This window comes from Panicum virgatum, chromosome 9K, assembly GCF_016808335.1.
Source record: "Panicum virgatum strain AP13 chromosome 9K, P.virgatum_v5, whole genome shotgun sequence".
Taxonomy (NCBI): domain Eukaryota; kingdom Viridiplantae; phylum Streptophyta; class Magnoliopsida; order Poales; family Poaceae; genus Panicum; species Panicum virgatum.
In genome coordinates this window covers 27,952,899-27,966,101 of record NC_053144.1, presented here as the reverse complement: position 1 = coordinate 27,966,101, position 13,203 = coordinate 27,952,899, and the positions used below count along the sequence as shown (strand labels likewise).

Sequence of the window (13,203 nt, the reverse complement as noted above, 5' to 3'; positions counted from 1 at the left end):
TTATTTTTTTTACCTTTATTAGTTGGTTTCCCGATGGTTATACCGTCAGGAATCCGTTAACTTTCCTGGATATGGCCTGCCGTCAGGAATTGCCGTCAGGAAAGCATTCCTGTCGGCCAACCGTCAGGAGAAATGGACCTTTCCTGACACTGGGCTCCTGTCAGCGTGTTCCTGACGGTGAGCCGTCAGGAATAGAACTCCTGACGGTTTTCCACCGTTTCCTGACGGTTTTTGGCCGTCAGTAATTTCCTGTTTTCTGGTAGTGAGCAGATGCAGCTGATATGTGCTCGCCTCCAATAGCTGGGAAAAATAAAGTGAAGAAATATGTCAAGGATTACTCGAATCATGGCAAGATGAAAATAGCAAACGAGGTTCACAAGTCGTGCACAAGATAAGTAATTTCTGGAAAAAAGTGACAAAAGGCAAGACAATGAGACACCACTAGGCAGTATGCATAATATTGTTGCATATGACCAGGAGAGAGCTGAAATCAGTTAAACAGAACAGAACAACAGGGTCAAAATAAACTGGTAACTAGCAGAGCGTAAGAGCATAATATTGTTGAATTATGGTTTGTTCAATCTGAACCAGAACCAGGCAAAAACAGGACCAATACAAGGGTGGCTTATTCCCTGTAGTAACATGTAAATTTAAAATTTTAGTGCATGTTGTATTCAGAAGCCAAGAGCCCAAGATACTAACCTCACGAACTGCGGTGCCAACAAAATCACCTTTTTCATCATCTAGTATCCCAGCTGGAAGCTCCAACAAGAATTTCCCAATAGGAACCCTTACCTGGAATTTTGATAGCAGCTATAGGTGAATTTGCTTACTGAATATCAAACCATGCGCTATAAATCATGCAGCTATAGAGACTGACCTTGTCTTTCAAGTCATCATGCAACTCCAAGATCTTCAATGCTGCTACCGGAGTTGTTAATCTTTATGATGTCCAAGTAAGATGAACCTGCAGAATTTAAAAGTTAGTATGTTTTTAATTTGAAATGAACAAACCAATTCAAAAAGGTAGTAAATTATAACCTGATTCTCTAAGCCAATCCTGGAAGCAAATCAAACCTTCCACAGTGTTGCCTGACAGCCAAGTTCTATGGTCAGAGATGATTCGGCCTCCTGTACTGAACGCAGATTCAGAAGGTACCATTGTAACACCCCTGGTGTTAATCTTGTACATTAGCCGCTAAGCATTGCTTAATCAAGATCATTAGTTTAAGCTTTGTCATTAGTCGTAATTGTGCATGCATAATTATATTTTGAGTTCATATCATCACATGCATTCAAGTTTAATTATGTTTGCGCAATTTCTGCTAATTACAAACCAGCAGTCAAAATCCAGTCCAATCCCTCTCTGAACCCCTCTTTGCGCTGAGTCTAAAATCAGACTTGATCTTCTTTTGACCCAATTTTATCTCTCAAATCGTTGACTAAAACAACTTTTATCCAATATAAATGTTGTAGATCTTTTCTTCCTCTACAACTTTTATTTTGGCCAAATTTCAAGTTGTTGTGCGAAAATTTTAGTTTTGGGCGCTCCAAAATTGAATCTGTTTTGCCCCAAAACCCGGAGGTTCCGGGTTTGGAAACCGGAAGTTCCGGTTTGGGAAACCGGAAGTTCCAGTTTTGCTCTGTTTCACCTACTTCGGCGCCCATACCGGCGACTGTGCCGCCGGCGACGCCACGCGTCGGCCATAGCGGCGAACCTTGACTGTCGCGCGGCCGCCTTTACCCTTTTGCAAAACCCTAGGGTCGTTCCCCTTTCATTTCTTCCTCGTCGTGCTCAGGTGGAGCTGGCCGAGGAGAACCACCCTACTGGCGCTGCTCTGGCCGTCACCCCCTCCGCTCCGCTTTGATTCTCCGTGCCAGAGCTGCTACACTTCGTCCTCCACCTCCGCAACATCGTCGTGCACCTCTGCCACCCCTCCATGAGCTCGATTGAGCCGTATCCCGGCCGAAATTGGCTATTCCCGGGCCGCCGGAGCTACTGCTCCTCTCGAAGCTCCGTCCTCAACGTCGATGCCCCTCCTCAAGCCTTCCTCGAGCCAAACCGACGCCGAAGTGACCTTCCCCATGGCGCCATGAAGCTCGCCGACCTTCTCCTCACCGCCGATGGCCACCGGAGTGCTGCCGTCGCCATTCCCCATCGCCGCCGGCCCCTCTTCCTCGTTGTCGCCCACCGTCCGGCCGACCCCAACCCCGTCCAAGCCCACCAATCGGTAGAGCTCGACCTCCTCTATCTTCTTCTCCACTTTCCCCTCACCGCCAGCGACCGGAACCGCCGGAATCTGGCCGGCCAGCTGGCCAGCACCGCCCTCCCCTGTTCTGTCCCCTGTTTTTGCCCCAAAACCGGAAGTTCCGGGTTTGGAACCCGGAAGTTCCGGGTTTCCAGTTAATTCCAGTTTCAGTTTTGTGTACTGATCTTGTAAAATGCGTAGTAAATTGTAGAAAAATGTGAAAAATCCAAAATAAATTTTGTTAGGTTTCTAAAATCAAGATATTCTGAGGAAAAATACTCATGCTTGTGAAATGTCACTTTTGCCCCTGCTAAAGTTTTGGTTTGTGCTTAAGCTAGTTTATTTTGTATCTGTTTTTCTGTTGGTCTAAAAATCATGAAATTTTTGTGGTAGACTACTCCTTGCATGTGTAGTTCACTGAAAAATTTTCATGAGCATAGCCTATGTACAAGTTTGTAGATCTAATATTGCTTGATTTTCATTCTAGGTCTAAAATAAATGTTTTTAGCCATCCATAAATGTTGATAAATTTTTGTTGCATGTTCTTTCGATATCTTGTCTTGCTGGTAATTTTTGGGTGGCTTGTTTAGGGCTACAAGCTATGTTTTTGCATTTATTTTTGTTCCTAGCTGCGGCGTTCTTTTTAGTGGCTGCTAAATAAAGTATTTTCTGCGGTGTATCTTTTTAATAATGGTTTGGTTTTAGTTTAATCTTGTGTTCTTGCTTTCGAATCAAAATAGGTTGCACTTGAAAATGATTTGATTCTATTTGCTTGCCGATAAATAAAATCTCTAGTTGGTTTTGCTTACCCAGTTTTATCTTCTTTTAATCGCTTTGCATTGCATCATGAACACTTGTATTATTTCATTGCACCGTTTTAACTTTTGCATGGCATCTTTTTTTTCATACGTGTAGACGCCGCGAACGAAGTCGTCTACGAGCTAGTTGCTGAGCCGGTCTAGGAGCCGCAAGCAGAAGAGCAGCAGGAGGAAACCATTGAGCACACTTCAGAAGAAGATGCTAACCCCGCTAACTTGCAAGGCCCTGGAGCATATCCCTTATTTTAAGTACTCCATGTTATATCTAAAGTATTGTGCATTTACGTTCAAGGAATTGATTGGAACCATAGATGCATAATCTCTTTTACCCAGTGTCTTACTAGTATGTTGGATCGAGAGAACTGCTACGCTTAATTAAGATCCGGTAGAAGACGGGTGATTTCCTGTCACCCGCGAGATATATGTTTTTGTTACTTCAGAAAGTTATTTTGAGAAAGAGTCCTCTAAGAATGAAATTTGAGACCGGGTGGAGGAAAGTTGGGCATGATTATGGAATAAAGGAAATACGAGCCTCCGCCTGTGTCGATTGAGGACCGTGCCGTTGTTGGCCCTTTGACTGAGGATTGAACAGTACTAACCACATGCCGGAAGTAGGAGGTAGTCGAAACCGGTAAGCTAATTACCTAATTACGACGGAGTCTGACTCTCCATTCGCTACACTGGCGTGGTGCGAGGCCGGATGATGTAGTCGTCCACGGGTTCACCGGGTGTTCGCACGTGTGGGACTCATCATCCGAGTGTTTGCGGCCGCGCGTCAGATTTCGAGGTAATTATGGGAACAATTGTTCGGTGTGACTCGACGGGGTTGCACTAGGCGTGTGAGTTAGGTCAACCTTGCAAGGTTAAATCGGATCGATTCGCCGTGACTCGCGGATATGAGAGCATTGGTCAATGAGTCGCATCGTAGTAAAGATCGGAAAGACAAAGATGGAAGTTGGACTTGTGGCTATGATTCCTTGATAAGATGATATGTTCAACCATGTTTGCTTTAGAAACTCAGGCAAACCTAGTTGTAGCTGTCAACTCAACTTGTGCTAAAAGAATGAAAGTAAGGACCCAATAATAGCGGCTTTTCAGCAAAAGAACTACAGAGCCAAAGAGCCTTGCATGTATAGGAGTCGGCTAAGTATATACCAATAGTCGGGTAAGCCTTGCTGAGTATTAGTATACTTAGTGTTTGTTGTCACCCTGTTTTCAGGTAATTGCTGCTGGTGGGAGCTAATCAGGATTCACATTGGTGGGCTCGATGTGACGTCCTCACGTCATCGTAGTTATCGTGGTTTTCAAACTAAACTTCTATGTAAATTCCGCTGCATGTTGAACTCGGATAATTTGTTTTAAAACTCATTTTATAAAGCTCTTCTTTGTAATTTAAATTTGAGAAATTTTGTCTGCTTGTAATCATCTGTGCTCGTCTTCGTGCGAGACTTCCAGTGTTTTCGATCCTTAACCCGACAGACGTCCGGATTACACCGTTTTAAGTGCACAGTAACTTAATTAACCATTAAGATGATAGTTAGCGCACTTAAGCCGGTTTAATTTGGGCGGTTCTGTCACATTGATGCAGGAGCAGCCAATACATCTCGGGCCATACGTGCTACAATCGGGTACTTTGTTGTGTGCATCTTCCACCAGTGCAAGATATCGAAGATGTCATTGTCACATGGAAATAGATCATCATGAAGATATCTGTCGAGTTCCCTGGTGACTTGATTGCTTTCAACACTCACATGTGTACTCCAATCAGCTCAGTGACCTTTTAGTGAAGATGCAGTGCCATTTCCTTGAGTAGAAGACTGCAATGACTCTCCCGTTTCAGATGAGTAACCATTGAACAAACTTCTTATAGCTCTATCTACTTTAGCAATATGAACACTTGCGTTGTCTCCAAAAGTAAGTTTGTGAAGCCAACTCCATCTGCAAAGAAGAAAATGCAACATTATTTCAAGATAATGATGCAATTAACAAAAACAAAATTCACCACTTCAGCAAATGATGCAAAAAAGACTCCCCTTTCATGCATCTGCATCTCAAATCAAATAGTTAAATGTACTAGCAAGTATGAAGCTATATTTCTATTAAAAAATCTAACACTTCTGTAAATCAACAATACTCTCAAACAAAACAAGCAAAAACAGATTGCCCAGAAACCTCTGGAAGCATAACAGAGCTACCATTTCCATTAGCATGCTGAACTTTATCTGAAGCTGCTATCAGAGAATAATAAATAATCACTAATCTGAAGCTGCTATCGACAATAGCATGCCACAAGAACAGAAAGATGCCGATCAGTAACTGCAGATACCATTTCCATTAGACTAATGTAATTTTGCTCTAGTCTTCTCTTTCAATACTAATGTAATTTTACTCTGCTACTTTTGCCTCTTATCCACAGCATCTCTATGTGCCTCCTAACTAAACCAAGATACTACTTTTGTTCTACTACTTTTCGCTGGAATAGCCAAGCTTCCTCTCTGGACTCTGCAGTAGTCCTATCTGGAATAGTCCTGCTCTACTATTTTTCAACCAGCTGCATCAACAATCAAACAAAGTCATACATGACCAAAAAAAAAGAAAGGAAGTCGTATATTGTTGCAACTCTGCAGGACTGCATTGCAGTCTGAAAGTCTGAAAGGCGATATATAGGTCCTCTGAACGAAACTCTTCCTTCTCTGTTGTATTCATTCAAATCAATCTGATGCATGTAACCCTATTCAAATCAAGATATCTGCAATCGGTTATTTAAGAAGCAATATGTTGCCTGCTGATTTACAGCGACCTATTTCCTATCTAACAGTTACCCTAGCCTCTCTTCTGATGCATGTAACCCTAGGCATCCAACTAATGAGTCAAGCACAGGTGAATAAGGCTGAATGCTTACAGTCATCTAGAGAAAAAATCCACCTATCTAAGAACCCACGCATGACGCATCCACAAATTGTTTACCTGTTCTTGAACCGTGCAGGTAGAGGGAGGCCGGGAAGGAGAAGATTCGGTGGCCTGGCGCAACAAGAACTGTGCAGGTCCGGAGGGCATCGTGGCGCCATGAATTAGAGGCGGCCGTGCTTCGGTTTGCTGCGCACGGGACGGCGCGGGCACAGATGCAAGGGTAGCCGCGCGGACTGCTGGGGAGGGAGGGAGGGAGGGCAGCGCCGGGGATTTTGCGGAGTTCTGCATCGCCGGAGTGAGGGAGGGGGCGGCGCGGACTGCAGGAGGGAGGGAGGAGGCGGCGCGGACTGCAGCAGGAGGGAGGGGGCGGCGGCGGCGGCGCGCAAGGCGCGATGCCGATGCGTCTGCGCCCCGAGCCCCCGATGCACAGGGAAGGGAAAAGGAAGAGAAGGGAAGGGAAAAGTAAGGTGGGCTGGCCTGCAGAACCCACTAGGCTTGGCGGGCTGTACATTTGAGGTCCATTTGCAAAATGCGGGCTGTGGCAGGTGTTTGAAAATGTGTTTTTGCAGGGTGGTGGTTGCAGACAACCAGGCACCCGCACCTGCCTACATCCTGAGGTTTAGTTCCTGGATTGGATGCGGGTCCTCGTCATCTGCGACCCCAACCTTGGCCGGCGGCCGTCCAGGCGATGAACATCGACGGTGTCTTGTTGAACCGGATCTGCTGGTGCCCCCGCTCCCACCACGTCAGCAGGGCCTGCGCTGGCGACCTGCTGCTCGTCGTCCTGCACGAGGACATCGGCCGCCGCCACCCGTCGTCCTTCGCCGAGATCAACAAGCTGGGGCCAGCGGCGGGTGGAGATCGGCGCCAGGTGACGGACCCTTTGTGCCGAGGAATTCCCACTTCCCACGGCCCTGGTAGCTTGGCCGCTCGCTGACTGATTGGGCATTCGTGTTCGACCTGGGTTCAGATACTCTGAAGGATCCGTGCATGTATTTCTATGCTAATTTTGCTTAGCTTCTATAATCTGAAATCATCAACAAATCTGTATTCCTACGCTACTTCGGCTAAGCTTCTATGATATGAAATCATGAACAAATTTGACTATATTCCTATGCTATTTAGGCTAAGGTTCTATGATCTGAAATTATCAACAAATTGTTGGACTCGTCATTGAATGTGCATTCTTTAATACTTATGTGCTAAAATCTATAGGTTTCTATGATTACGAAAACAAGGTCAGACGAAAGATTTTATAGGTCATAAAAAATTCTTATGTGTAGGAACACTCTACCCTCGGTCCCCACTGGGATTATATGACATTTTAGCGCATCCAATTTATATGCTTGCTTGTCCTTCTATGCCGTGTTAATACTGGTTTCTACACTAGTATGTACAGTATTCTATATCTGCAAGCATATATTTCTATGTCTGTCATGTTTTTAAGACACTATGACTATAATCATGAATTTCTATGATACAAATTTCAAACAAATTTTTAAAAAATATTCAAAATGGATCTCATATGATGCAAAAAATTGTCAGTAATCTAGTGGCGAAAATCATTTGCGAACTGGATATTCAAGTGAAAAGTTATTATAAAAAAATTAGCGTCAAAATGCAGCATAGGGTCTATACGGCCCAGCAAGGGTTTAATTAATTTCTATAACCTGCCTTCTATGATTTGTATTGCCACCTTATATGATCCTGTATAGAGTATAAAATAATCTGCATCATCGCTAGCTTCCATGGCATGCGCTCTATGCCCCTGCCTTCTATTATTTGTATCACCACCTTATATGACCCTGTATAGAGTATAAAATAATTTGCATCATCGCTGGCTTTTATGGCACACGATCATTACCCCTGTATTGCTGTCTATATGACATGTATCTCTGTTTTCTATATATCATAACCTTATATAGCATGCAAAATAGTGTGTATATATCGCTGTCGCGTATGACCTGCTATATATGATCATTATGTCCGCCTCGTATGACTATATAGTGTAGCAAGGACACGTGATGAATAAGCACCTACGAGTAGCATTTTTCAACACCTCGTGACAGTCCACTCGCTCTGCGCACCTTTTTATTTGAATCCTGCACGAGGTATATCAACGGCGGGTCTGCCGCCGTCCGCCGTGACTACGGCGACGGGGAGCGGCGGCGGCGGATACAGCGATACCCCCCCGCTGTGGGCGACCCCACACTCGTGTGCCTCCCCCCACCCCCAGGGTTAACGCTATCGACCGGTCCGGCCAAACCGGCGGGATCTGGTACCGGTATACCGGACCGGTTTGGCCGGAAACCGGTCCAAACCGGTCGAAGTCAAATTTGAATTCAAAAGCCGCAGTGCAAACGGTTCGTACCGGCTTACCGGTCGGTTTGACTGGTAACCGGCCAAATTCAAATTTTTTTTGTTTAAATTCAAATGCCCGCAAAATATACTAAATAAATGTTTGTATAACACATTTTAGCCTAAATGAACCATCCAACCCTCTTTTGTACTACTTTTACATTGTATTTGTATACTTTTATATGCACGTTTTTTTGTTTAACTTCAAATCCCCGCAAACTATACTAAATGAACGAATTTTTGAGAAAATTTGACACCATTAGATTCATCGCACTTTGAAGTATTTTTAGAAATTTTTTAGAAATTTTTCATTTTTTTGAATTTAAATTTGAATTTTGAATTTGGGCCGCTTTGATACCGGCCCAAACCAAAACCGGCCCGGACCGGTTTGACCGGTAACCGGTCAAACCGGACCGGTTCCCACCGGTTTGGTGAACCCTGCCCACCCCCACACCCCAACGATGATGGCTCCGTCGCCATGCCAATCTGTATGATAGTGTTCATGCATATATATGTATATGACAGGGCCCATGCATGTATATGACAATGACCATACGTGTATATGCAACGTTCGCTCTATACACGACTTGAACTTTTATGATGTTGTTATAGATAATCTAAACCTTCTATGACCCATATCTACGCCTTCTATGACATGTATATACTATGAGCAAAATAAAATGAGAAGAAAAAAGAAGAGCCGGTAGTAGTGTCATATTTTTCTGTATGACCTTGCGTGACTGTCTTATATGACCTGTATGGCTGCCATATATGACCTGCCTACTATGACATATATTGCTGTTTTTTTTACCTGACTTTTATGACCTTTTTTATGATCTGTACACCGCTGCTTTCTACAGCCTGCATCACTGCCTTCTATGACCCTGTATAGAGTATCTATATCATTGCCTCTTACGACCCTACCTATATGACTTGTATTATGATTATTATATGACGGATTACACAATGCTCTATGATTACTCCGAGAGTTAGCAAGAGAGGGCTACGTAAAATTGACCCATGAAATTATGCGCATAGATGTCATGTGGATATGCCAATACGTGTATATGCCAATGTTCAGATGTGTATATACCAATGTTTGAATTAGTTGTTGTCGGGTACCACGATTAGGGACACCCTAATCGGGGTATTAAGATCGCTTTAAAACACAAACATATGCTAAGGCAACCGGGCCCACAAAGGCCCACGGACTCCCTCCGGTCTGGAAGAAAGGAAAGGACTCAAAGAAGCCCAAACACGTGGCCCACCGACACGGTGCGGCCCATCCACGCTCTCCTCGGACTGCGGGGTGGTTTCCGCCTCGCTCGAGGGCTCCCGTCGAGACCCCTCGACTGCGCCCCACATCTCCACCGCGCTCGAGGGTAGCGAACCTACCCTCGAGCGGGCGGCACATCTCCGCCTCGCTCGAGGGTAGCGAACCTACCCTCGAGCCGGCGGCACATCTCCGCCTCGCTCGAGGCCACCCCTTGGCGCAAGGGACAAACAGCCCTGCAACACACTCGCCCGTCATACGGAGGCTTTAAGTGCCAACCACTCCTCCACAGTGCTCAGGACAGACGGTGTCAGACCCAAGGTTAACCTAACCGGTGGGAACCGGTCCGGTTTGACCGGTTACCGGTCAAACCGGTCCGGTCCGGTTCCGGTTCCGGCCGGTACCCAACCGGCCAAAATTCAAATTTTAAATTTGAATTCAAAAAATGAAAAATTCCCAAAAAAATCCTAAAAATACTTCAAGGTGTGATGAATCTAATGGTGTCAAATTTTCTCAAAAATTCATTCATTTAGTATAGTTTGTGGGAATTTAAAGTTAAATTAAAAAAGAAAAAGAAAAAAAATGGGCCGGCCCATGAAGGCCCACCGATCAAACCGGTCAAACCGGCCGGTAAACCGGTCAAACCGGTCGGTAAACCGGTAAAACCGGCCGGTAAACCGGTTGCACGGGAGCTTTTGAATTTCAAACCGGTCAAACCGACCGGTAAACCGGTAAAACCGGCCGGTAAACCGGTCAAACCGGTCGGAACCGGTTGCACGGGAAAATTTGAATTTATTTGAATTTGGATTTGAATTTAACCGGTTTCCACCGGTTACCGGCCTAACCGGTCCGGTAAACCGGTACCGGAGGGCGGCGGTAACCGGTTTCCGGTTGGGAAATAAAACCCTGGTCAGACCGCCATTTCCCACGATGGCTGTGACCGGAGTCCCATCTGCCCGCTCTGGTCACTGCTCCGCCATCCCGGGCGCTGTGGCGATACTATGGGACCTGCGACGCGGGATGGAGCGTGTCCGGCACTGCCCCCCGTACTATTCTGCCAACTCCGGCCGTCCGGACTCAACATCATCACACGTAAGACCCCGGGCCCACCTCCTGCTTGGGAGGAGGTCCGGTGTCGCCACGAGCTCCTCGGAGAGGGACGCCCATCACTCGCAGCCAGGAACCCGGACCTCCCCCTCGAGGGGTCCGGGACCTCCACGTGTCTCCCGGACCTCCTAAGTATGCACGCCAGCACTCCGTCCAGGGGGTTCCGGGACCGCCGCGTGCCCCGCTGCCGCTGGAGTACACAAGATCCAGACCCGCAGGGCCCACGGAACGCCACATCTGGAGAGCTGTATGCCCTACAGCAACGACCACTCCGCCTACAGGGGTTGGCAGGACGCCGGAGCAATCTCCGCGATACCAAGGACGATGGCCAGGACGATCGCCACGCCAAATGCCGTGCCCCATAGTGTACTTTCTACAGTGTTTGACCACTGCACCCCCACGATTCGGGGGAAGACGGCGACTTCCGTGTCCCCCTACTCATGTATCCCGCCCCTCCTTGTGTCTATAAAAGGAGGAGGCGGGCATCCCTTAAATGGGTCGGTCGACTCTCTAGACACTTACCGCTCAGAGCACACGCATCTGCTCCTAGCTTCCGACATCGTTATTCGCCACGCTCAAACCCATCTTGTAGCAGAGACTTGGGAGCCTCCCTCCCTCTCTCGCCTCGCTTGTACCCCCTACTACAAGCACTCCGGGTGTAAGATAATACAGTGCACTCGCACACCCCCTTTGCTGGACGTACGGCCCCGCGGCTGGAACCAGGATAAACCGTGCGTTACTGTGTTGCCTCTTGCATCATCATCTGGGACGAGGAAACATGCAGCATTTACTAGTTGGGATCCGGGGCCCCGGATCAGGACACCGACAGTTGGCGCGCTAGTTAGGGGCCGCTGCGTGACATTTTCTCTCTTGTTCACATTTGATCTCCAGGGATGGCGGGCAGATCCAACCCATATCCCATGGGCATTTCGGATCCGCTCCCAGCGGGGTTCGTGATCTGGTTCGGGAGTCTCGAGTTCAGAGCGACCGGCAATGGTTACCTCATGCAGCTCCTCTCGCCCAGACGCAACCCTGTTCCTTCGACTTCACCAGCCCGGCGCAACAGGCGCTCGGGCCAGCGTTCTCGACAAGCACGCGCGGAGCGGCGCCGTGCATCATGTCCCAGCTCCCCTGCGTGGGCTGAGGCTGGCATATCGCAACTCGGCATCACGGCCAACGGGGCCACCGCATCGTCATCACGTGTCTCGGCGTCGTCTACGCTGGCACCATCATCTGCCGCAGTACCAGTGCCTCCCAGGGGGGCTCGACCTCTCCATCGCCCTTCCCCTTCGGGATGCGCAATACTGCGACTTGCGCTTCTTCGATCAGTTCTAACTTCACCGAGTATGAGGATCTGCCGGGTCATCACCTCCTGTCGATCCGCAACCTCATCGCGATGTCCCCCGACGAATCCTACCCCGAGACGGCGAGCTTGATCGCCGACGATGTCAACTTCTTCATGAACAACTTCACGGCCGAGGAGGGCGAGGACTACTCCGGGGTCCGCGACCCCGACGCGTTCCGCTCGTTCCAACTCGCGATGGCCTATTGCCTCACTTGCTCTGAGGACTCCAGCGAGGGGGATTATGACCCCGCCCGGGAGTGCTTCATGGCAGACCTTGCGGACGAGCAGGACGACAACGCCCCGGGCGACGACGGGGACTGCGGAATGGACCCGCAGGCGAACCAACCGGTGGTGCCGCCTGCGGCCCCTTCTTCTTCGTCAAGCTCGACGGTGCGGCAAGCACAACTGGCACAGCTCAAAGAGCTTCAAGCCAAGCTCGACGAGCAACGCCGGCACACACAGGAGCTGCGCACCGCGCTCGAGCAGCAGCGCACCGCACGTGGCGCACACGTCTAGGCGGCGGCGCGCGTTGCCCGGGAACGCATCCTGGCCGACGACAACGTCGACAAACCTCCGGAACTGAAGACGGCCGGCGAAAAACTCGTCGCTGCGGCCTACCTACTCCAAGCCATGCCCAAGCCATCGACGCCTTCGTGCTGCAACCAGCGCCGCGAGGCACAGGTGCTCATCGAGCAAGCTGCCGTGCAGCAGGCCGAGAGCTCTGCGTCTCGCATGCACTCAAAAGCCTCGGAGCTGCCTGGTGGGACTGCGCACCAGGACCATGAGGCTTTGGTGCACACTCCACCAGCAACGAAGGGCAAGGCAGCCGTAGCGCCCGGTGCGAAGGCACCCTCGGTGCACGACCGCATCGGAAGGCCTCCCTCGAGGGAACGGCTCCACGACACACGTGGGCACGCCGAAGATGGCGACGCCTGCTACATCATCGGCGGTAGGAAGTACACCCCCAACGGGGTGGATGCTTCGACCCCAATCACGACAGGGGTGAGTCCCCGGAGCCTCCAAGCACCCGGGTGTTCAGCCGGGAGATCCGAACCGCTTCTTTTCCCCCGCACTTTCGACAACCCACCACCCTCGTCAAGTACTCGGGCGAGACCGATCCTGCAGTCTGGCTCAACGATTACC

At 48.6% G+C, this 13,203-nt stretch overlaps 2 long non-coding RNA genes and 1 pseudogene across 2 annotated transcripts; 2 read left to right on the top strand and 1 right to left on the bottom strand.

The window, feature by feature from the left end:
- LOC120647913 overlaps positions 1 to 13,203 on the top strand; it is a 68,908-nt pseudogene that overhangs the window by 36,241 nt on the left and 19,464 nt on the right.
- Positions 266 to 1,155, bottom strand: LOC120651103. Its single transcript, XR_005665926.1, has 4 exons — positions 1,042 to 1,155; positions 881 to 967; positions 703 to 795; positions 266 to 300 (listed from the first exon to the last, which is right to left on the bottom strand). It is a non-coding gene; the product is annotated as an uncharacterized LOC120651103 (long non-coding RNA).
- On the top strand, positions 4,024 to 7,150 carry LOC120651104. The gene is made up of 2 exons (XR_005665927.1): positions 4,024 to 4,325; positions 4,656 to 7,150. It is a non-coding gene; the product is annotated as an uncharacterized LOC120651104 (long non-coding RNA).